This window comes from Benincasa hispida, chromosome 8 (genome assembly GCF_027475165.1).
Source record: "Benincasa hispida cultivar pf3 chromosome 8, pf3_genome.v1.1, whole genome shotgun sequence".
NCBI lineage: Eukaryota > Viridiplantae > Streptophyta > Magnoliopsida > Cucurbitales > Cucurbitaceae > Benincasa > Benincasa hispida.
The window spans coordinates 486,928-509,721 of record NC_143485.1 but is presented as its reverse complement, the minus strand read 5'-3'; the positions used below and the strand labels follow the sequence as shown (position 1 = coordinate 509,721).

General features: G+C 32.1%; 1 long non-coding RNA gene across 1 annotated transcript; it reads right to left on the bottom strand.

Moving 5' to 3' along the window:
* Nucleotides 1-21,337: 21,337 nt before the first annotated feature.
* Nucleotides 21,338-22,514, bottom strand: LOC150034272 (uncharacterized). The gene is made up of 2 exons (XR_016531330.1): nt 22,234-22,514; nt 21,338-21,899 (listed from the first exon to the last, which is right to left on the bottom strand). It is a non-coding gene; the product is annotated as an uncharacterized LOC150034272 (long non-coding RNA).
* Nucleotides 22,515-22,794: the final 280 nt, after the last annotated feature.

Here is a 22,794-nt window from a genome sequence, read left to right as displayed (position 1 = left end):
ATTTGGGAAGACTACATAATATTTAGAAAAATTACCATAGAATCTTGGTGGTAATCCCTCCAAAATATACCAAGATGAAGACCCAAAATATTAGAAAATTTTAATTTTTTAACTAAATCTTGATGGTCGATGTCCTCTGAGATTGATCCAAAAAACTGTTTAAACGAATTTAAAAAAAAAACATTAATTTTGTAAGATGAATACTTCAATAAGCTATTTCCGACCATTTTAAGTTCATCTGATTTATAACAAAACACACTGACATTGACGTGTTTCTCATTTTTTACTAATCCTAAAATGTCGTAGCAGTATTTTTAGATATAGTGTAACCTATTCCTACTAAACAGATTCAAATATGAAAAATGTGTATTTGCTAAGTTTTCGGCCCCTCCAAATATTTAGAATCATTCTATCTTTTTTTTTTTTTTTTTTTTTTTTTTTTTTTTTTTAAAAAAAAAATCACATTATCTTTATTATTTTTTTTACTTTATCTTACTTTTTCATATTTTAATTTATATTTTCTTATTTAGATTTGAAAAAAAAAAATTAATTTGACTATATAAAAAACTTTGAGGAGATAGATGTAATTACATAGGTAAAATGGTAATTTGACTCTGTTGTAATTACAAGCGATTCGTAAAAGATCGACTTACTATTGATTGGTTATATTCGTGTACACACGAATATATCTACAATCGAAGAGTGCAGCTGTGAATCTTTAATGGATTAGTTAATGAATGTTGATTAATTTATTTAAAACTTTAATTAATTAATTTCATATCATTGAAGGTTATAATCTGTACGTCTATTAAGTCATCTTGCTAGCTCACTAAGAATAAAACAAAAAATAAATGGTTTGGAATAATTCGAATTGTTCGACTTATTTAAAGGAAACAAAGGCATCATTTATATATAGTTAATTATAAATATGATTTATAATTAATACTATATATAATCGAGATAAAGATTTGAATAAGATTCAAAATAGTATAATGTATATAGATACATTATAATATAAAATTAATTTTGAATAAGATTCAAAATTATACTTTACAAGAGTAATATACCAGAATGTGATTCGAATATTGATTGTATGAACGTGATTCATATAATTACCATAGATTATAATAAATATGAATAAGATTCATATTGAAATTATAGGTTAGGAGAGAGTTATGCATTTAAATATGATTTAAATGCATGTTTATTTAAATTTATAATTGATTAATAAGATTAGTTCATTATTATATATATTATTTAATTTTATAATTAATTAATTGTTTTTATATAATTAAAATTAAATATTGAATTTGATTTTAACTAAATAATATTATAAATTAAAATAACTCCCCTACAGTTGCGAGAGAATAATTGTTGATGTGAGGGGAGTTAACTCCCTCTCACGTTTATTTTTGTGGTAAAAGTTCTCATTCTATAAGGGTTATAGAAAACAAGAAGAAAATATCAAAGAAAAATTCTCTCTCATTTTTCCACTCTCGGTTTCTCTATACATTCTTCCCTTTTATCTTCCAAACAAGAAGGATCTCACCACCCTGTTCCTTGTCCTAAAAATAGCAAGAAAGATCCAGTGATGATGTCTTGGGGTATGTTTTTGTTCTTGGAAAGAGATTAGAGTTCGAGGGAGAAGTTCACAGCACGAAGAGTTTGTTACGTGGAGACGATTTCTAAGAAGAAAGTCTTCAAGGTTGAGCCATTTATTATTCCTGTATCAAGCATGTTGTTGATTAGTTTAAATGTTTATCCTATTACTTTGCGTTTTCTCTGTTTTTTTCACGTTTTCTAAAATGAAATTGATTGACACATGCGTTTACTGCGCTTCCATTGAGGAATTCGATTTCTTCAAATGGTATCAGAGTTAATTCGTGTCCCAATTTTTCTTTTTGAAAACAAAAAATTAGAGAAAATATTATGTTTTCTGCATATTGTATGTGAGAATTGCGAAATATATGTTTTTTGGGTTTGAAACTATCAGATTACTGTTTTACATGATTTGATCTTATAAGGGCCCGATGTTTTTTGCGCGTTTAATTTAGTAATTGAGTCTGTAAGTTCGGGTCTGAGTGTTCTAGCAAGAATTGTTGAAGACGACGTTAAACTCCGTAGCAAACAGACGAAGTTTGAAGCACAAAGGAGTAGTTTTCCATTTTTATTATTTTTTGTTGGAAATTAATGTAATTTTGATTTTTTATTAATTAAATTAATATAATATGATAATATTAATTTGATTATTATTTTAGGGTTCCAATCAGTTTATTTTCACTGTTTACTTTAATTTAATGCATGTGATGTATGATTAAATTAATATATGTTACATAATATATGCCATTATAGATTAAAATCCCATCTTAAGATAAACATATTGAGGCATAATATTTAATATAAATGTTATATTATATGGTTGCATTGCATGATATAATAAGCATGCTCATGCATCATATTTAATATAATTATTATATTATATGGTTGCATGTACTAATAAGCATGTCGATACATCATAATTTAATATAAATGTTATATTGTATGATGGGATGTGTATGCTTTTCATTAGTGTTAATATAGTTGTTATATTTATATGATGAAAATGGAAATGCATTGAGCATGACATTACCTAGTAAATGTAAGAGTTATATTTGATTAATGTCATTAGAGTACATGTTATAGGTTTTAATAATTTATTAAAATATGAATTTTTTATGTTTAATGAGATAGATTAAAATTTATAACAAAGAGTTGCATGCAAACATAAGGACTTAATTAATTTTAAATGGTTTAAATTAATTCACTTAGACTTATGTTTAAATATTTCTAATATAATTAGAAATATGCTCATCTTTTATTTTTTGTTTTAATAGGATTAAAATGAATGCAACACAAGATTAAATTTATAAAATATGTACCTATAAGGGACATTTGTCTAAGGAATGTTCTGTCTAGGCTAGGGTATTTAAGCTGACGAAAATGGAATATCCCTATTTGGAAACTGATTTGGAAGATAAATTAGTCAAATATTTTATAAGTATGCAATAGATGATTAGAATTTATTAAAGTGTTTAATAAATGATAATCATACATTGTTAAACTATCCAATATAAGTATTATATTGGGCAAATTTAGCAAGGACTTAGGCAAATTATTAGCTGGATTTACCTAAATAATAAACCTAGGTCTAAAACCCAGGTATAAAACCCTTAGTGCGAGAAAAGATATATAGGGTGTGTCAATCTTCTTTCACGTTCTCCGTTAAAGTTCAGATTGTGAGATCTATGCTTGGTCCTATGTCATCCACGATTTGTGTCCTCCCTTCGGAAGGTGTTTGCGTAGGCTAATATCAAGGTGAATAGAGAAAGTGTTTATAGTAATTGGAAGAGTGACGTGTGTCAACACATCCTATAGTCTCCTTCATTGGTTTGCAAGTGAGGTTTCATGCTTGGCCTCGTGGTACCTTTGATTTGTGTCCCCCTTCAGAAGGTGTTTGCATGAAATTGATATCAACACAAACTCTAATAATGGATAGGGTCGCTTTAGTTTTTGCCCCAATCGATTTTCCCCTTCGGTTCACTCATTGGGGCGGAAGTCGAGGATCTAAAAAATGGAGGGTCACACTTGCAAGAAATTGTTAAGCTAGTTAATAATTTCTTAATCATGGTGACTAATTATTATAGGAAAAAGAGTTATTTTGGTGTAATAATTGGTTGAGAGTGTCTCAATTCAGTGAAGGGGCAACTGACCACTCTCCGGTGACTTTCATCATAAAACACTGAAGTATGCAAAATTAGATGTCACATAGGGTTTATTAAAATTTTACTAAACTTGATTGAGTTTAAAGAGTTATGCACTTTCTAATATAAATAATTTGTTTGTTTTCAGCAATTTCAAATATGACTAGTGCTACTATTAATTTGCTAAGAGTTGATAAGTTAACTAGTGAAAATCATACAATATTGAAAAACACGATAAATATTGTGTTTATTATTGACGACCTAAAGTTGGTCTTACATGAGGAGTGTCCTCAGGTCCTCACTCCCATTGCATCTTAAAATATTTAAGAAGCATATGAAAGGTGGATGAAAGCAAACGAGAAGACTAGAGCATACATTATAGCCAGCTTTACTAATGTTTTGGATAAGAAACACGAGAAAATGGTCACTACATTCGAGATCATGGACTCGTTGTAGGAGATGTTTGGACAACCATTCACATAGATCAAGCACAATGCTCTGAAATTCATTTTTTATGCCTATATGAAAGAGGGACCTTAGTGTGAAAACATGTTCTCAATATGATGGTCCACTTCAACGTGGAAGAAATGAATGAGGTTGTCACTGATGAGGTCAGTCAAGTTAGTTTTATTCTTGAATCTCTTCCGAATAGTTTTCTAAAGTTTTATAGCAATGTTGTCATGAACTAGTTTGACTACAACCTTACGACTCTTCAAAATGAACCACAGACTTATGAGCCTTTGGTGAAAGCCAAAGGACAGAAGAGGGAGGCAAATGTTGCCAGTTCCTCTCAAATTTTCCAATGAGGTTAGACTTCTGAAACTAAGTTTGTGTCTTCTTCCTTTCCCACTAAAAAATTGAAGAAGAAGAAGACTGATAAAGGAAATAAAGCTAACCAAGTTGTAGCACACAAGGGTAAAAAGGCCAAGGTTGCAAAAAGAAACTGTTTCCATTACAATCAAGGAAATTGGAAACAAAGTTGCCCTAAGTATTTGACAGAAAAGAAGAAGGCCAAACAAGGTAAATGTGATTTACTAGTTTTGAAAACTTGTTTAGTGGAAAATGATGATTCGACTTAGATAGTTGATTCAGGAGGCCCCTAATCACGTTTTTCTCTTTTTAGGGAATTAGTTCCTGGCAGTAGCTTGGGACTGGCAAGATGACCTTGCGGGTCGGAATTGGGCAGGTTGTCTCAGTAGTTGCGGTGAGAGACATCAAATTACTTCAGAAATATTATTTGTTACTAAATAATGTATATGTGATTCTTGGTTTAAAAAGAAACTTTGGTTTTTGTAAAATGTTTGCTCAAACAATATTATAATATCTCATTTTCTGTAAGTAAAGTGTTTATTTATAAAGATGTGATTAATATTTGTTTTCCAAACTTAGAGAGTAATTTTTATGTGTTAAGGTCGTTAGCATCTAAAGCATTTGTAAATACTAAAATGTTCAGAAGTGCAACAACATAACATAAATGAAAAAAGATTTCTTCTAAAGAAAATGCTCATCTTTGGCATCTAAGGTTAGGTCACATAAATCTCAATAGGATTGAGAGGTTGGTTAAAAATGGAATTTTAAGTGAGTTAGAAAAAAAACTCTTTACTTGTATGGGAGTCATGTCTGGAAGGCAAGATGACGAAAGATTTTTACTGGAAGAGGTTATAGAGCTAAAGAGCCCTTAGAACTTGTATATTTAGACCTCTGTGGTCCGATGAATGTTAAGGCAAGAAGATGGCATGAATACTTCATCTCTTTTATAGATGATTATTCAAGATATGGGTATCTTTACCTAATGCAACACAAGTCTGAAGCTCTTGAAAAGTTCAAAGAGTATAAGGCTAAGGTTGAGAGTTCATTAGGTAAAGCCATTAAAACACTTCGATCACATCAGAGTAGAGAGTATATGAATTTGAGATTCCAGAACTATTTGATAAAACATGGAATCATATCTCAACTTTTGGCACCTAGTACACCTCAACAAAAGGGTGTATCAGAAAGGAGAAATAGAACCCCCTTAGACATGGTTCGGTCTATAAGGAGTTATGCTCAGTTACCTGATTTGTTTAGGCATTATACGATAATGATTGCAATGTACATTTTGAACAATGTTCTGTACAAATGTGTTTCTGAAACTCCTTTGGAATTATGGAGAGGTCGTAAAGATAGTTTACGACAATTCAAGTTTTGGTTGTCCAACACACATGGTTGAGACAAATATAAAGAAATTCAAAAGAATGCTTATTTGTAGGTTACCCCAACGAAACGAGAGGTGGTCTCTCTCTCTCTCTCTCTCTTTTTTTTTTTTTTTTTTATCCAAGAGAAAATAAAGTATTTGTATTGACAAATACTACATTTTTTACGAAGACCACATCAGGAAGCATAAGCCCACAGTAAAATCATGTTAAATGAGTTTTCTAGTGAAACTACTAAACTTCAATAAGAGTTGTTGAAGAGGCTAGTACGTCAGCAAAGTTGTTGATGTTTGTTCATCTAATCAAACACATTCATTTCTAGAGTTAAGAATGCCTCAACATAGTGGGAAGGTTACGAACCAAGCTATTTGCTATATGCGTTTAATAGAAGCCCAATGCATCGTACCAGATGATGATGCTGAGGATCCATTAATCTATAATCAGGTAATGAATGATGTGAACAAAGATGAATGGGTTAAAGCCATGGATCTAGAAATGGAGTAGATGTACTTCAATTCTATATGGGATCTTATAGATCTATTTGATGGGGTAAAACTTATAGGTTGTAAATGGATTTATAAGAGGAAAAGGGATGTAGATGGAAAGGTGCAGACCTTTAAGGCTAAATTGGTGGCAAAGAGTTATACTTAAGTTAAGGAAGTGGACATGAAGAAACTTTCTCACCTATTGCTATGCTTAAGTCTATTAGGATTCTCTTGTCCATTGCCACATATTATGACTATGAGATATGATAAATGGACGTCAATATTGCTTTTTTGAATGGTAATCTTGAAGAGAGTATCTACATGAACAACTAGAGGGAATCATTGAATCGGGTTAAGAGCAAAAAGTTTGCAAGCTTAAACGTTCTATTTACGGGCTGAAACAAGCATCTAGATCTTGGTAAAATTTGATATTGCGATTAAATTTTGTGACTTTGATCAAAATACTAATGGACCTTATATCTACAAGAGAGTCATCAATAGTACAGTAGCATTCCTAGGTTATATGTAGATGATATCTTACTCATTGGGAATGATGTAGATAACTAACTGATGTAAAGAAATAGCTACCCGCTCCATTTCAAAAAAAAGATTTGGGTGAGACGCAATTTGTTCTAGGGATCTAGATCATAAAGAATCATAAGAACAAAGCATTGGCCTTGTCTCAGGCATCGAATATTGACAAGATGCTTATCAAATATTCGATGCAAAATTCTAAGAGGGGTTTATTACCTTTCAGGAATGGAATCGTGTTGTCTAAGGAGAACGAGGGACTATATGCTTGTATATAGCTAAGGATTTGATTTTTACAAGATACACTGACTCTGCTTTTCGAATTTATAGGGATTCTAAGAAATCCACATCAGGATCAGTATTCACTCTTAACGGAGGAGCTATAGTTTCGTGGAGTGTCAAGCAAGGTTGTATTGATGACTTCACCATGGAGGCTGAATATGTAGCTGCTTATGAACCTGCTAAAGAAGTCATTTGGCCTATGAAGTTCTTGATGGATTTAGAAGTTATTTCAAATATGACTTTGCTCATCACACTTTATTGTGATAATAGTGGTGTTGTGGCAAACCCCAAAGAACCTCGAAACCATAAGCGCAAGAAGCATATTGAAAGGAAATATCATTTAATAAGAGAGATTGTGCAACGGAAAGACGTGATTGTCACAAAGATAGCTTTAGAGAACAATGTTGCTGATCTATTTAAAAAGGTTCTCACGACCAAAGTGTTTGAGGGTCATCTAGAAAGTCTAGGTCTATGAGATATGCACCACATTAGTTAGAGCAAGTGGGAGATGTTGGATTTTATGTCCTAAAACTCGCAGTTTATAAAATTAAACATATTTTATTATCAATAAAGATGTTATTCAATATTTCTTCAATATAGTTATTATTGAATCTATTAATTGCATTCATAAATTCTAAATCCAATAAACTAAGTTCCATCAACATAAATACTTGAACTTTATGTAGAGACATAAAGATGGGTCAAAGTTCGAGTAAATAGCCAAAATGGTCTATAGTACATGATTAAGGTTGGGTACCTTATTCTGGTAACACTATTGGATGCGGCCTACTCTGTAGCTATTACAAGTTGTTGTAAAAATACTACAAACGAAGTGATCCAGATTCGTTCATGTATTGACATGAGGAGTGAGGGCATCCTATGTAATGAGTTTACATAAGATCGGACCAAGAAATAAGTCATTCTTAATATATAATGTTGTTACATAAGATCAGACCAAGAAATAAGTCATTCTTAATATATAATGTTGTTTACTGTTTAAGACTGATTATTTTGTTTAGATGACCTAGGTACCTCGATCTTAATTCAGAGCTAATTTTGAACTCCTATCTATTCAACATTATCCTTAGATTTGCATGGGTGAGGGTTGGCTCAATAGTGCCGGCTCAATAAGCCTCCCATTTATGGGTAAGATTGGGTAAGGGACATAGGGTGCAAGACGGAATTCACACATACCTAATTTAGGGATAGGAGAAAGGTTATTCTCTTAGGTACTGAATCCAAGTCTTGAACAAGGGGCCCTACCCTCTCACTGGCCCGAGAAGAATTCGGTTTAGTGATTAGATCATAAACCAATTGTTCATTAGAGGATCAGTAAGAACTTAAGGAGAAAGACGTAATATCGGGGGTAAAACAACATATTACCCAACTTACGATCAACCTATGAAGGGTCAACTTATGGGTTATGGTTAAATCATGTGGACATAAATATATCTACAGTGAGGAGAGTGCAACTATTGAGCTATAATGGTGTGACTCGATAGTTAACGGATACTGATTAATTTAGATTAAAGAGTTTAGCCAATTAATCTTAATCGTTGGAGCTCATTATCTGTAGGTCCATAAGGTCCCTCTACTAGCTCGTAAAACATGAACACCTTGAATTAATAAATTAAGTGAATTTGGAATGATATCAATTTGAATTGTTCAAATTGAATTAGGGTTTGAGTTTGAATAAGTTCAAAATCAAATTAGGGTTTGATTAATTATATTCGATATAATTAACGTTTAATTTTAACAAAATTTGAGAGTTTATAATATTTAAATATTGATTTAAATATTAATTGCATGAATAGGATTCATGTATAAATTAGGTGTGTGATTAATTTGATATTGAATGAATGAATTAATTAAATATGTTTAATTAATTAAAAATCAAATTAAATTCCAATTTTAAATTCAATTTAAAGAAATTGGATTTTGATATTTTGGATTTGATTAATTATGAATTAATTAAATCATTTGCAATTAATTTTTGAATTAATTGAATTTTGAAATGAAAAATTGGAAACATTGGATTAAGTGAGTTTTTCCCACAAACACCTCAAGTAGGAGGCGTTCTTTCAATAATAAACCACACAATCACACTTCAATTATTGAAGCAGCTGCTGGAAATGAAGTTGCGAATGTTACTTGCATGTATTCAGTGATTAAATACACTTAATGATGAAGAAGAATAGAGAGAGTGAGATGGAAAAAAGTGTTTTTCTGCTACATCTTCTTCTCCCTCTCAAACCCAAAAATTCCTTCATCTAATTCACTCAAATTCGAGTTTCACCCATTCAAATTCAAGGCTGAGAATAATAGAACAGATTTTTTGGTGGTTCACTATCGATTTGGAGCTGAATTAACATGAAGAGCAACTTAGATAAGGGAGAATTCAACAAAGGTATGTGAATAGAAACCCTATTGTATTTTTCTTGCAAAAGCATGCTTTTAGAACTTAAATTAAATGTAATTAGAGTGCTTATTGATTCTGTTTGCTTCCGTTGCATGCTTGTACATTCCATCAGGAGATATTACTGGGTATAGTGTATGCCCTAATTTATTATATTAGTTCCCATTACTGTATTATAATTGTTATAGTTATTGTTTTGTACACTCTACTATTTTTAGGACAAGTTGGAGTTTTTTTGGGATTGTGCTTTAAGTCACTTGGTTTGTAATGTATAAACTAAATTCATTTATTTAAAGAAATAAGCAGTTATTTTATTTGACATTTAGGCTTGTGTAACTCAATCTAATAAACTAAGATCCAAGGTTATTTTATGTAACTTAAACATGTATGTGGTGGACATATAAGTGGATCATGTTAAAGTAATAACCTAAATGGTCTATAGTATATGAATAAGATTGAGTGCATTATCCTAGTAATACTATAAATACGACTCACTTTGTAATTGTTACAAGAGTTGTAAAATGTTACAAACGATGTGATGCTAATAGTTCATATGGAGACATGTGAGTGGGGTATCCCATACAAAGAGTTTGTATAAGTCCGGATCGCGAAATGATTAATCTCTTTATAACGTTATTAATTGAAGAGATTAGCTTTTCATAGGATGATCATAGGTGACTTGACTTTAATCCTGAATGACTTATGAGCTCCTACTTATGAGCGCAATCTTTTGATCTATATGGGTGAAAGTGGTCAGTTTTGCCGACTCAATATGCCTACAATTTTGGGGATTTGTCCAAGTAGGGAGCTGAAAGCATAGCTACACAAAATAGAATTCACTCATTCACATCTTTAGGCTAAGTACATGACTTAATCCCCTAAGGACTGATTCCAGGTCTTGAACAATGAGGTCTCACCCTCTCGAAGGCTCAAGAGGGATTACTTTCTAGTTGGACTATAAACTGTTTGTTCATTAGAGGGATCGGTGGTACTTAAGGAGTTAGATATAATTATAGGGATAGGTAATTTGACCCAGCTTTAATTACAAGCAGTTTGTGAAGGGTTGACTTTGTTGGGAACATCCTAAAACTCGCAGTTCATAATTTTTGAAACATATTCTATTTCATACTAAAAGTATTATTGAGACTTCATTCAATAAAAGCTTTAATGAAATTGCACTTTGTTATTAAATCAAATAAACAAACCCATGGCTATTGGCTATAGTATGAATACTTTAACTTTATGTAGAGACATAAAAGTGGATCATATTATAGTATATGACCTAAAAGGTCAATAAGTATATGGATGAAATTGGGTACCTCATCCTAGGGACACTATAGATGCGACCCAATTTGTATACTGATACAAACGATGTGATCCTGAAATCGTTCATGTGGAGACATGCGAGTGGAAGCATCCTATGCAAAAGAAATTTGCATAAGACTTGACAATGAAATAGTCATTTTTGTTTATAACAACCGTTTACTCTTTAAACTAACTATTTCAATCGATGACCTAGGGTAACTCGATCTTAATCCTGAACTAACTATGAACTCCTATTTATTTAGGATTATCCTTTAATATGTATAGGTGATAGTAGTTCAACAACACTACTCAATAAGCCTCTCATTTTAGGGATAAAACCGGATAGATAACTGGGGATATAACCTTAAAGATGGAATTCACTCCTAACCAATTTAGGATTAGAAGATATGTTTTTCTCTTAAATACCAATTCCTAGTCTTGAACAAAGGGGTATCACCCTCTCATGATATAGAGGGACATGGTTTATTAGTTGGACTATAAACAAATTGTTCAATAGAGGATTGGTTGTGACTGATGAATTTACAGGGATAAGACAGTAATTTTGACCTAGTTGTAAATACGAACAACCTGTGAAGGATCGACTTACTGACCATGGTTAAATCAAGTGGAAAAAAATATATCTACAGTGACAAGAGTGAAACTATCGATGTAGAGGTATGTCTCAGTAGTTAATAAATATTGATTAATTCAGATTCAAGAGTTTAACCGATTAATCTCAAATCATTGTAGCTCATGATCTAGGTCCATAAGGTCCCTCTACTAGCTTGTTAAAGATTAAACCTTGGATTAAAATTTTAGGATTTGGATTTGAAATGTTCAAATTCAATTTTAGGGCTTGGATAATTATATTCAATATAATTAACATTTAAATTTATTGAAATTAAATGTATTTGGAGAGTTAAGCATATTTAAATAATAATTTAAATATTGATTACATGAATAGAATTCATGTTTGAATTAGATGTTTTATTAATTTAATATTTGATATTAAATTATTATTTAATTAATTAAATTAAAATTATTTCAAGTTTAAAAAGGAAATTCACTTTTTGGAAATTGAATTTAAATTATATTTTATTGAATTTTAAATTAAATGTAATTAATTAATTGAAATTGAGTTTTTGAGTTTTAGTAGAATTATCCAAAATTTGAACTTGTTAGTGGATTTCCCCCTAAATCAACACGTAGCCCACTTCTGTAATGCATTTTGAAGTGTCAAAATTCTGAATTACTTAGTGCTTGCATGAGTAATCTGAATAAATACTATCAGATTTTAGGAAAATGAAATTTTGAATTTTTGAGAAAGAAAATTCTACTGAAAATTTTCTCTCAAATCCTCTCCAATCCACTATAAATTCCCTTTCAATTCAGAGTTCCACCACTCAGTTTCAAGGTTGAAAATAGTATAGAGGATTTTCTTAGTGGTCTACTGAAGATTTGAAGGTCAAATTCATGGAGATTTGCAAGGAACAAGAGGATCTCTCACTTAGACTAATACTCCAGTGAGTTACAAATATATACAAATATACAGTGTTGAGAAAAAGAGAGAAAAAACAATAAACTAGGGCATCTATAAACCTTTGATATTCTCCCACTTGCCCTAGATTTATGAAGCTCATAATCTCAATCCTACCAAGTGACCCTCAAACACTTTAGCCGAGAGGGCCTTCGTAAATCGATCAGCAAGATTATCATCAGAGACTATTTTCATGACTATCATGTCTCCTCTATGTACTATCTCTTTGATGAAATGGTACTTTCGCTCGATGTGCTTTCGACGTTTGTGGCTCCTAGGTTCCTTTGAATTTGCAACTGCTCCACTGTTATCGAAATGTAGGGTGATTGGCAGATGCATGTTTGGAACTACTTCCAAATCCTTCAGAAACTTTCTAAGCCATACAACTTCTTTAGCTGCTTCACATGCAGCTACATATTCAGCTTCCATAGTGGAGTTAGTAATACAACTCGTTTTTATGATTCTCTACACTATAGCTCCTCCATTTAGAGTGAATACTGAACCTGAAGTAGATTTCCTATAATCTACATTAGTCTGAAAATCAGAATCAGTGAATCTCGTAAGGATCAAATCCTTAGGACCATACACGAGCATATATTACCTCATTTTCTGAAAATACTTGAGGATATTCTTAACTACAGTCCAACGACTATGTCCAAGATTGGACTAAAACCTGCTGACTATTCTATCTACAAAGAATATGTCAGGACATATACATAATATAGCGTACATTAAGCTCCCGACTACTAATGAATAAGGATTTCTTTTCATTCGTCAACTTCTTGAGGTGTTTTATAACACTGTTCCTTAGACACATGAATTTCAGGTCTAAAAGGTAGCATGCTCTTTTTGAAATTTTGCATATTATATCTTGACAATATTTTGTCAATATAAGATGCTTGAGATAGCGCTAGTGTTCTGTTCTTACGATTTCGAACAATTTGAATTCCAAGAACATATTGTACATTTCTAAAATCTTTCATTTGAAATTGCGATGCTAGCCATCTCTTTACATCAGTAAGGAATTTTGTCTCATTCCCAATGAGCAGAATATTATCAACATAAAGTACCAAGAAAGCTATAGTCGTGTAGACTATTTTCTTGTAAACACAAGGTTCGACAACATTCTGTTCAAAGCCATAAGATTTGATTGCAAGGTCAAATCCTATATTTCAGGATCGAGATGCTTGTTTTAATCCCTAAAATGGTCTATTAAGCTTACAAACTTTTTACGCATGACCTTGTTCAATAAACCCTTCAGGTTGAGACATATAAATACTTTCGTCAAGATGAGCTTTCAAAAAGGTTGTGTTGACATCCATTTGCAATATTTCATAATCATAGAAAGCAGCAATGGTTAAAAGTATTTTAATAGATTTAATAATGGCAACATGAGAGAAGGTTGCTTTATAGTCTACCCCATCTCTTAGAGTAAAACCTTTTGCCATGAGTCTGGCTTTATAGGTTTACACCTTACTAGTTTGGTCTCTCTTTCTTTTGTAGATTCACTTGCAACCAATAGGTTTTACCCCACCTGGTTGATCTACAAGCTCCAAGACAGAATTGAAGTACATTGACTTTATTTATAGGTTCATGGCTTTTATCCATTTATTTCTATCTACATCTTCCATTGCCTATTTAAAGGTCAATTGATCCTCTAAGCCATCATCAAGTATTATGACTTGAGTTTCCGTTAAACCCATATAGCGGTCAGGATGTTGAAGAACCCCACCACTACATCGAGGCATTCTCAATCCATGAGAAGGATGTGATGGATCAATAATTATTGTTGAAGGACCAACTTGATCAATAACTTTTGTTGATTTAACTGTAGATTCTTTAGATATCTCATCTAATACTAGATTACTTCGAGGTTGATGATTTCTTATGTGATCTTTCTCTAAGAATGTGGCATTTGTCGATACAAATACTTTATCTTCTTGAGGATCATAAAATAGACTACCTTTTATTTCTTTAGGGTATCTTATAAATAGGCATACTTTTTAACATCGTTCTAATTTCTTAGGATTTTGCCCAAGACTACCTTTACGTCCTCTCCATAACTCATGCGGTGTTTCTGAAACAATTTTTTAGAGAACCATGTTCAAAATATACACGATAGCTTGCACTACATACCCCCAAAAGGACTGAGGTAACTGGGCATAACTCATCATTGAATGAACCATGTCTAATAAGGTTCCATTTCTCCTTTATACTACACCATTCTATTGTGGTGTATTAGGTGCTGTGAGTTGGGATTGAATTCTATGTTCTACTAAATACTTCTAGAATTTTAAATCCACATATTCATCACTCCGATCTAATCGGAGTGTTTTAATCATTTTACCTAACAGGTTCTCAATCACAGTCTTATATTCTTTCAATTTTCAAGAGTCTCAGACTTATGATGCATTAGGTAAATGTAGTCGTATCTGGAATAATCATCAATAAAACTGTCATAATATTCAAATCTTCCCTGAACTTTAACATTCATCGAACCACAAAGATCTGAATGTATAAGTTTATGAGGTTCTTTGGTTCTAAGACCTTTTCTTGAAAAAGATATTTTAGTCATTTTTTCTATTGGGTTTTATGCCCTAAAACTCATAGATAGTAAATGTAACTTTTGACTGTTCATTAATAAATTATTATTGATGTTTTTCAATAAAGAATTATTTTTTATATTATGTTAATCATGCCTAAATAACTCTAATTCAATAAACTAACATCCTGGGTTGTTGTATAAGTCTTGAGCTATATGTGGAGACATACGGGTATCACTGTTTAAGATACAATCTAAAGGGTCTATAGTATAGGCATAAGGTTAGGTACCTTATCATGTAACACTATGGACGACCCACTTTATGTTTGATACAAACACAATGATTTAGCGTGTTTGTATAGGAGACATGTGAGTGAGGGTATCCCATGCAATGAGTTAGCATGAGACCGGACCGTGAAATAGTAATCCCTAGCTGTAACACTGTTGACTAGTTAGGTTTCTATTTCACGAGGATGATCTAGGTAACTTAGTCTCAATCTTGAGTGAATTATGAACTTCTGTTCATAAGGGATTGTCCTTTGATTTGTATGGGTGAGAGTGGCTAGCACGCCGACTCAATAAACCTACCATTTAGGGACAAAACCGAGTAGATAGCTGGGAACGTAATTTCATAAGATGGTGGGAACGTAATTTCATAAGATGGAATTCGCTCCCTCCCAGCTTTAAGAAAGTAGATGAGTGTTGTTCGTTGCTATAATGATTTGTTCTGAGAGTGTATTGTATAAAATAAATTGAAAAAGATAGGTTCTAAATACAAGTGATGCGTTTAAGTTTTGATACGTTTAAGTAATTGTAACACGTTGGGGCATTAGATATATACACAGAACGCACACAACTCCTAATAATGACATTCAAGTTTCCCTAAACTAGACCCAAGTATAAATCTGATTTAGGTTCCTGGTAAGTCCAGGGTCGAACTCAAGGATTCAGTTGACCAAATGCAGACCTTGCGTTATATCTACTGTAGGTGTTTCCCAAATGAATGTGAGAAATGTATTATTTACACTAAATTGTTGTGCCTGTGCGGATACAAAAGAGGAGTGGTGAGTGATGGATCATGCGAAAATGGAATTTAAGTTAAGTGAAAGCGTCGGTCTAAGATGAGTGTACACAATTAGGATGTGATGTGAATGAGATGGGATGATTTTCTTAACTTTTGTTTATGCGTCAGACTTCATTGAACATTTCTCAACATGAATAATATACAAAGCCTATCTCTAGGATGCATGTGTCTAATACAAAATGCAATAGACACCAGTAAGTCTATCTCTAGCTATACTAGGCATCCTACTTAATGCAGCTTAGTTATTCTTTCGAATAGTCTAAATTAAAGATGCTTTTACCAAGTTGTCAAGTTGGCTTGAGCGTTAGAATGAAGTTGTGCATAAAGTATTAATGCATTCAACATAAACAAGAAATAAACAATAGTAAGTATGATGGATCAATATTTGAATTTTATAAAGAAACAAGGAGTCTTTACAAAAACAATATTCAATCAAATGGAATGAAAGCGATAAATAAGAAGGAAACTGAGTCAAGCCAAAGAATACAATCTCTTATATTTCCTTGGCTTAATCTCGTTGTGTACTATCACTTGTATAGGAAGTGGACGGAGTGTCTTTCTTAAGAGTGGCTTCCTTTGCTCCCTGACCGGCGGCGGTGGAGGTTCTCAACCATTTTGATCGTCTCGACACCACGGCACAGCTTCTACACAACTAAGACTATGACTACAATTTACAGAGAGTAAGGATCTTGATAATTTTTCAAACTTCTTAACTCTGGAGGGACTTCATCTATTTATAGGCGTTGGTCATGTCCACTTGGTGAAAGGGCAACATTAAAGTCCATGTCCTAGTCAGCATTAAAGTCCATGCCCTGGTTAGCCGCCTGACTCTTGGAAGCTTTTCAGACACCGCCTGCTGCTTGGAAGCTTTTTAGACGCCGCCTGCTGCATGTAGCCATATTTACAAGTGGTGATGTGATACAATCAGCCTAGAGCAATGAATCTTCTCTGCGTTGAACTCCCTCCGACGCATGCCCTTGCGCTAGAGCTTTTCCTGCGGCGCTTGTCTAATGCGTTAGCATTAATCCTTATGTTGAAATCTTGCATTACATTACATTAGTGCCGCGATATTTAGTAGTAAAACTTTTTTTGTATCAGTTTGCTAATGTTTGAATAAATCCATGCGTTTCTTCTAAAAATGAGGAGAATTTATCATTAAAAACCTTAGTTGTTCCAACTTAAGAGCAAAAATAACTTGTATTTCTACAAGTTATCAAGTGTTCCCTTAAGTGGTGTTTCCGGGTCATGAACATAGGGCCCTGCCCTCTCATTGGCCCAAAGATTTCTGTTTGTTGGTTGGACCACAAACAGGTTGTTCATTAGAGGAGCACTGATATTTAAGGATGTAGAAGTAACCCAGGGGTAAAACGATAATTTGACCCAACTGGTGTTACCAACAATCGTGAAGGACTAACTTGCTATTATTGGCCTATATCTGTAGACACAGAAATATATCTACAGTGAGAAGAGTACAACTGTGAGTCTATAGTCGAGTGTACCCACAGTTAACGAATATTGATTAACTTGGTTAATGAGTTTAGTCAATTAATTTCATATTGTTGGAGCTTCTGATCTGTAGGTCCATTAGGTCCCACTGGTAGCTCGAAAAGGGGTATTGAGGAAATTAAAGTAATTTGAATTGTTCAAAATAACTCAGGGAAATTAAAGTTTATAATTTAATTAAACTTTATAATATAAATTTAGTTTTTGAATTTGATTAAAAAATTAATTTATGGGAGTATTAAATATTTGAAGGATTTCAAATATTAAATGTAATATGAATTAATTTCATATTAAAACTATAGGTTAAAAATAATGCATATAAGATGCACATTAAAACTATAGATTATATGAGAGAAAGATAATTGTATGTGATTCAATTATAATGTTAAATTAAATATGTGATATTTAATTTAATGATTAATTAATTGAAGAATTAATTATTTTAATTTAATAATATTTAATTAAATATTATTTGATTAAATTAATTGAATTGAAACTATAGATTATATGAGAGGGATTTATTAGAATATGATTCTAATACACATTTAATTAAATATGGGAGATATTTAATTATTATTAATTAATAATTATTTAATTTAATTTTTAATAAATTAAATTAAATTAAATTTATTTAGTTAAATTAAATATATTTATTATTATTTAATTAATAAAATAAATTAAAATAAAATTTATTTATTTTAATTAATAATAATGATAATAAATAAAATTAAAAAAAAGGGAGATTATGTAACTCCCCACATTGGGGGAGTTACGAGATTTATGGGGAGAGGGAGTCTTCTCCCTGATTTTTTCCTCTCCCTCTCCCTCTCTCTCATTCCCACTCTAGGTTAACGAAAAAAAAAAAAAAAAACTTCTTCTTGGGTAGTTTTTTTTTCTCTCAATTTTTTCCCTTCTCTTTTTCTCCCAAATAAAAAAAAAAGGTGATCCCACCATCACACCTCAGTGGACACAACAGAGAATACTGGTGAAGGCCTTTTGGGAGTGCTGTGTTTATTTCTAACAGAGGATTTTCACCAATAAACTATGAAATTCTTTTTTTTTTTTTTTTTTAATATTTGAAAGTATATTTTTAGCATAGGTTTGTTTTTCGATGCAATGTCTGTTTAGTATTAAAACTAGATTTAGGTCTGAAAATTTTCGCTGCGTGGGGATTTAATCCCTACATTTCCCTCAAGAGATAACTCACATGGAGGTAAATATCTATCTTCTAACTGATTTAGATGGCCATTCTTTACCAATCTTTCAATCCTATTGAGATTTATGTGACCAAGTCTTAAGTGCCAAAGATAAGCATTAGGAGAAATCTTTCTTTTCTTGTTTTAAGTTTCTGCTATTTTAAACATCTCTATATTTAAAATAACATTCGCCTCAGTTGGTTTTAACACATAAAAATTATTTTCAAGTTTAGCTTTACATATTTGAACACCTCTTGAACTAATGAACACTTCATTTACATCAAAAGTGACTTTATACACATGTTCTAGTAAACAAGATATAGAGATTAAGTTCCTTTTCACTTTAGGTACAAAGCATACAATTTCTAATAAAATGTAAGAATCTCCAAAACATAATTTGATGTCTCCCACTGCTTTTGTTGAAATGACTTCACCTATTTCCACATTGAAAGTCATTTCATTTTCTGATAGCTACTTCCAGGAACAAGTTTCCTGAATGAAAGTGTAAATATGATTAGCGGTGCCTGAATATAGTATCCAGGTTAAGTGAGAACTTTCCACTAAATATGTTCCTATTACAAAATTTACCTTGATTTTCCTTCTCAGCTTTCTTCTCCGCAAGATATAGGGCAATTGCGTTTTCAATGCCCGTAAACGTTACAATAGAAACATTTTCCTTTTGCAACTTTCGTCTTGCTCAGAGGGTTTTGAACTAGATGTTGAACCCTTCTGAAATTTCCTTTAGGAAACAACATTTGCTTCCTCTTCTTTATTTTTCATTAAGGATCGATAAGTCTGAAGTTCATTCAAGAGAGTTGTCAAGTTGTAGTCAATCTTATTCATTATAGCATTTGTACGAAAAGTTAGAAAACTCTTTGGAAGAGATTCCATTATCATACTAACTTGATTTCTCTCATCTGTGACAGTACCGTTTTCTTCCGCTATGTTGAAGGACATGTTCTCTAATAGAGGTCCCCTCCTTCATATGCGGATTGTAAACATATTTTATAGCATCCTGTCGTATCGATAAGGACGACTATCCATATATCCTTTGTAACGACTCCATGATCTCTCTAGTAGTGACAATGGTTTCATACTTTTTAGTAAGCACATCATATATGCTTGCTAAAATGTAGACCCTGGCTTTTTCATTAGCCCTGAACCATCTATCATAGGCATCTTGAACATATTGAGTTGCATTAAAAATGGGAAGAGGAGATGTTCTTCCGTTAAAACGAATCTCAAGTCATCAATGGCTAGTATTGTGTTTATGTTTGACTTCTAATTTGAATAACCCTCTCCATTCAGCTTATCGGAGGCTAAGAGTTGTATAATCGAGTTCGACATGCTAAAACATAAACAAATTCTATGAGAAAATTGCATCTAAATCCAATTTTAGCAAAACTAATAAAGTGCCCATATATCTTTATTTGTTTGTAACGATACTTTAGTGAGTCAGAATAGATGCTATCGAGGGGCAATTAAATACTCTTTCACTAAAGCAAGACATTCTTGACTAAATACTATATCCAAAAGAACTCTTACTCCTATAGCCATTTAGTTACCGCTTTCGGTCAAGAACTTACTAACACTTAGTAACTCTTGTAAGTGTGACCCTCCATTTTTAGATTTCATAGAACGATATGAATATGCCCTCGAATTGGAAGACAATGTTCAAGACGGAACTAAGAAACCCTATTCATTTTTTATGTTTGAATTGTTCTGAATCCTATGTTACAACCCTCCAAGGGGATCAGTGAAAAATGACTAACTAGTGCCGCCTAAAAACGATAGCAAGAGAAACATAAGAATCTCGTGGTTCAAACTAATGAAAGAGACTATAGGATATGTTGACACATTTCCTGCACCCACTTATGATGAACTACTTCCCCTATTCACCTTGTTATTGATCCATGCAAACACTTTTCGAATTGAGTAGTCGGGGTAAAAGTGACACGAAATTGAGCATGGATCTCCCGGTGTGAACTCTTAGGGATTTGAGAGCTAAAAAAAATATATCATATATATTATTAATCTTCCATTGAAGTGTTCTAATTGTTTGAGTATCTCTTATACTTAGGTATATTTCGGCTAAAAAACATCCTAAGTCTATGTAGTTTATCCAAGTATAACGTTTATATTTGTTTTTAACCTATGATATCTAAGTGATAAAACCATTTTATTACCTCACATCACTCACATGTGCTCAATCAGTTAACAACGCTCAGTATTTTGAATATAATCCCCAGGTAGCAGGTGTACGTAAACCGTCAACTTAAGTATCTCTAGCCTTAGATAAAATTATAGACCAATTGAGTTTTAGTCGTGTTTTATAAGATAACGACATTTTTTAACTATTAAAATAAGTTGTTATTTAAACCTAAGTGAGCATGAGTCTTATCTTTGTTATAGATTTTAAATGTCTAATTCATTTATTAACTCTTATAAAACTATAGCCATGCTATAACATACACTTAAGCATTCCATACTTTAATATAAAAATTATATTAAACTTACGAAACCCTAAACATGAATACTATATATTATATATAATGTATAACATACATTAATGCATGAAACATGCTTTTCTATGGTGGGATTTTAAATCTACATGACATAAATATGCATATATATGTTTAATTTAAATATACATACATCACATGCATAAAATACTTAAACAACACTGATATGGACCAACTTTGGAAACCTAAGTAAGCAAAAAAACTAATTTATTACAAAAATAAATAGAATACAGCTCAAGGAACTTCTGGACTACTTGAATCGTCCCTCCAAAGCTCAAAAAGAGGCTGAACTGGACAAAATAGGATTGAACCAAACACACTGGCAGTTGAACCGGTTGAATCGGCCTACTTCTGCGAACCAGTGTACGTGCGTGCGCATTTCTAGATTAGGATGAATAGTGCTGCAACGCTCCATCTCAGCATTGCAACGCCTCGGGCTTCAGAAAGAACAACATTGGAACGCTGTATAGGTAACATCGCAACGCGGCCTGGCAGTGGCATCTTCTCCAATTTTTCCAATTGAGCATGCTTGCTTGAAACTTCAATAACAACCTAGTTTCGACTCTATTGATTCCAATAAAATTATAGACCCTTAAATACTCATTAGGACTCATCAACCGAAAGCTAATTACAATTATAACAATATAATTAAAGAGGAATCTAATGCCAGAGCTGGGATAAAACCATATCAATCACCACAACATGCATATCTAGAAATTCACCCACGAAACTTAAATTAACATTAATTGAGTGTTAAATCATCTTTGATACCAACTAATAGATTAAACATGCATAAAATGGAAGCTAATAGAATCATTAAGACTCTAATGATATTTAATTTGAGTCACAAGCATGCTAAAACACAAGTTACAAACAAAAGGGTTTTAGAATTTACAACCTTTGTAGAAATCCTCTTGTTCCTTGCAAATCTCCACGAATTTGACCTTCAAATCTTCAGTAGGCTACCAAGAGAATCTTTTCTACTATTCCAACCTTGAAAATTAGTGATGAAACTCAAAATTGAAAGGGAACTTAGAGTGGATTGGAGAGGATTTGAGAGAAAATTTTCAGCAGAATTTTCTTTCTAAAAAATTCTAATTTTCATTTTCCCCAAAATCTTATAATTCAAGTATTTATTTAGATTCATCATGCAAGCACTAAGTAATGGGGCATTTTGACACTTTAAAATGCATATATAAGTGAGCTAGATGTTGATTTAAGGGAAAATCCACTAACAAGTTCAAATTTTGGATAATTCCACTAAAACTCAAAAAATTAATTTCCAAAAATTGAATTTCCTTTTTAAACTTGATATTCATTTTAATTTAATTAATTAACAAATTTAATTAATTGAATAATAATTTAATATCAAATATTAAATTAATAAAACACTTAATTCAAACATGAATCCTATTCATGTAATCAATATTTCATCAACCTTGAAATTGCACAAAGGGAT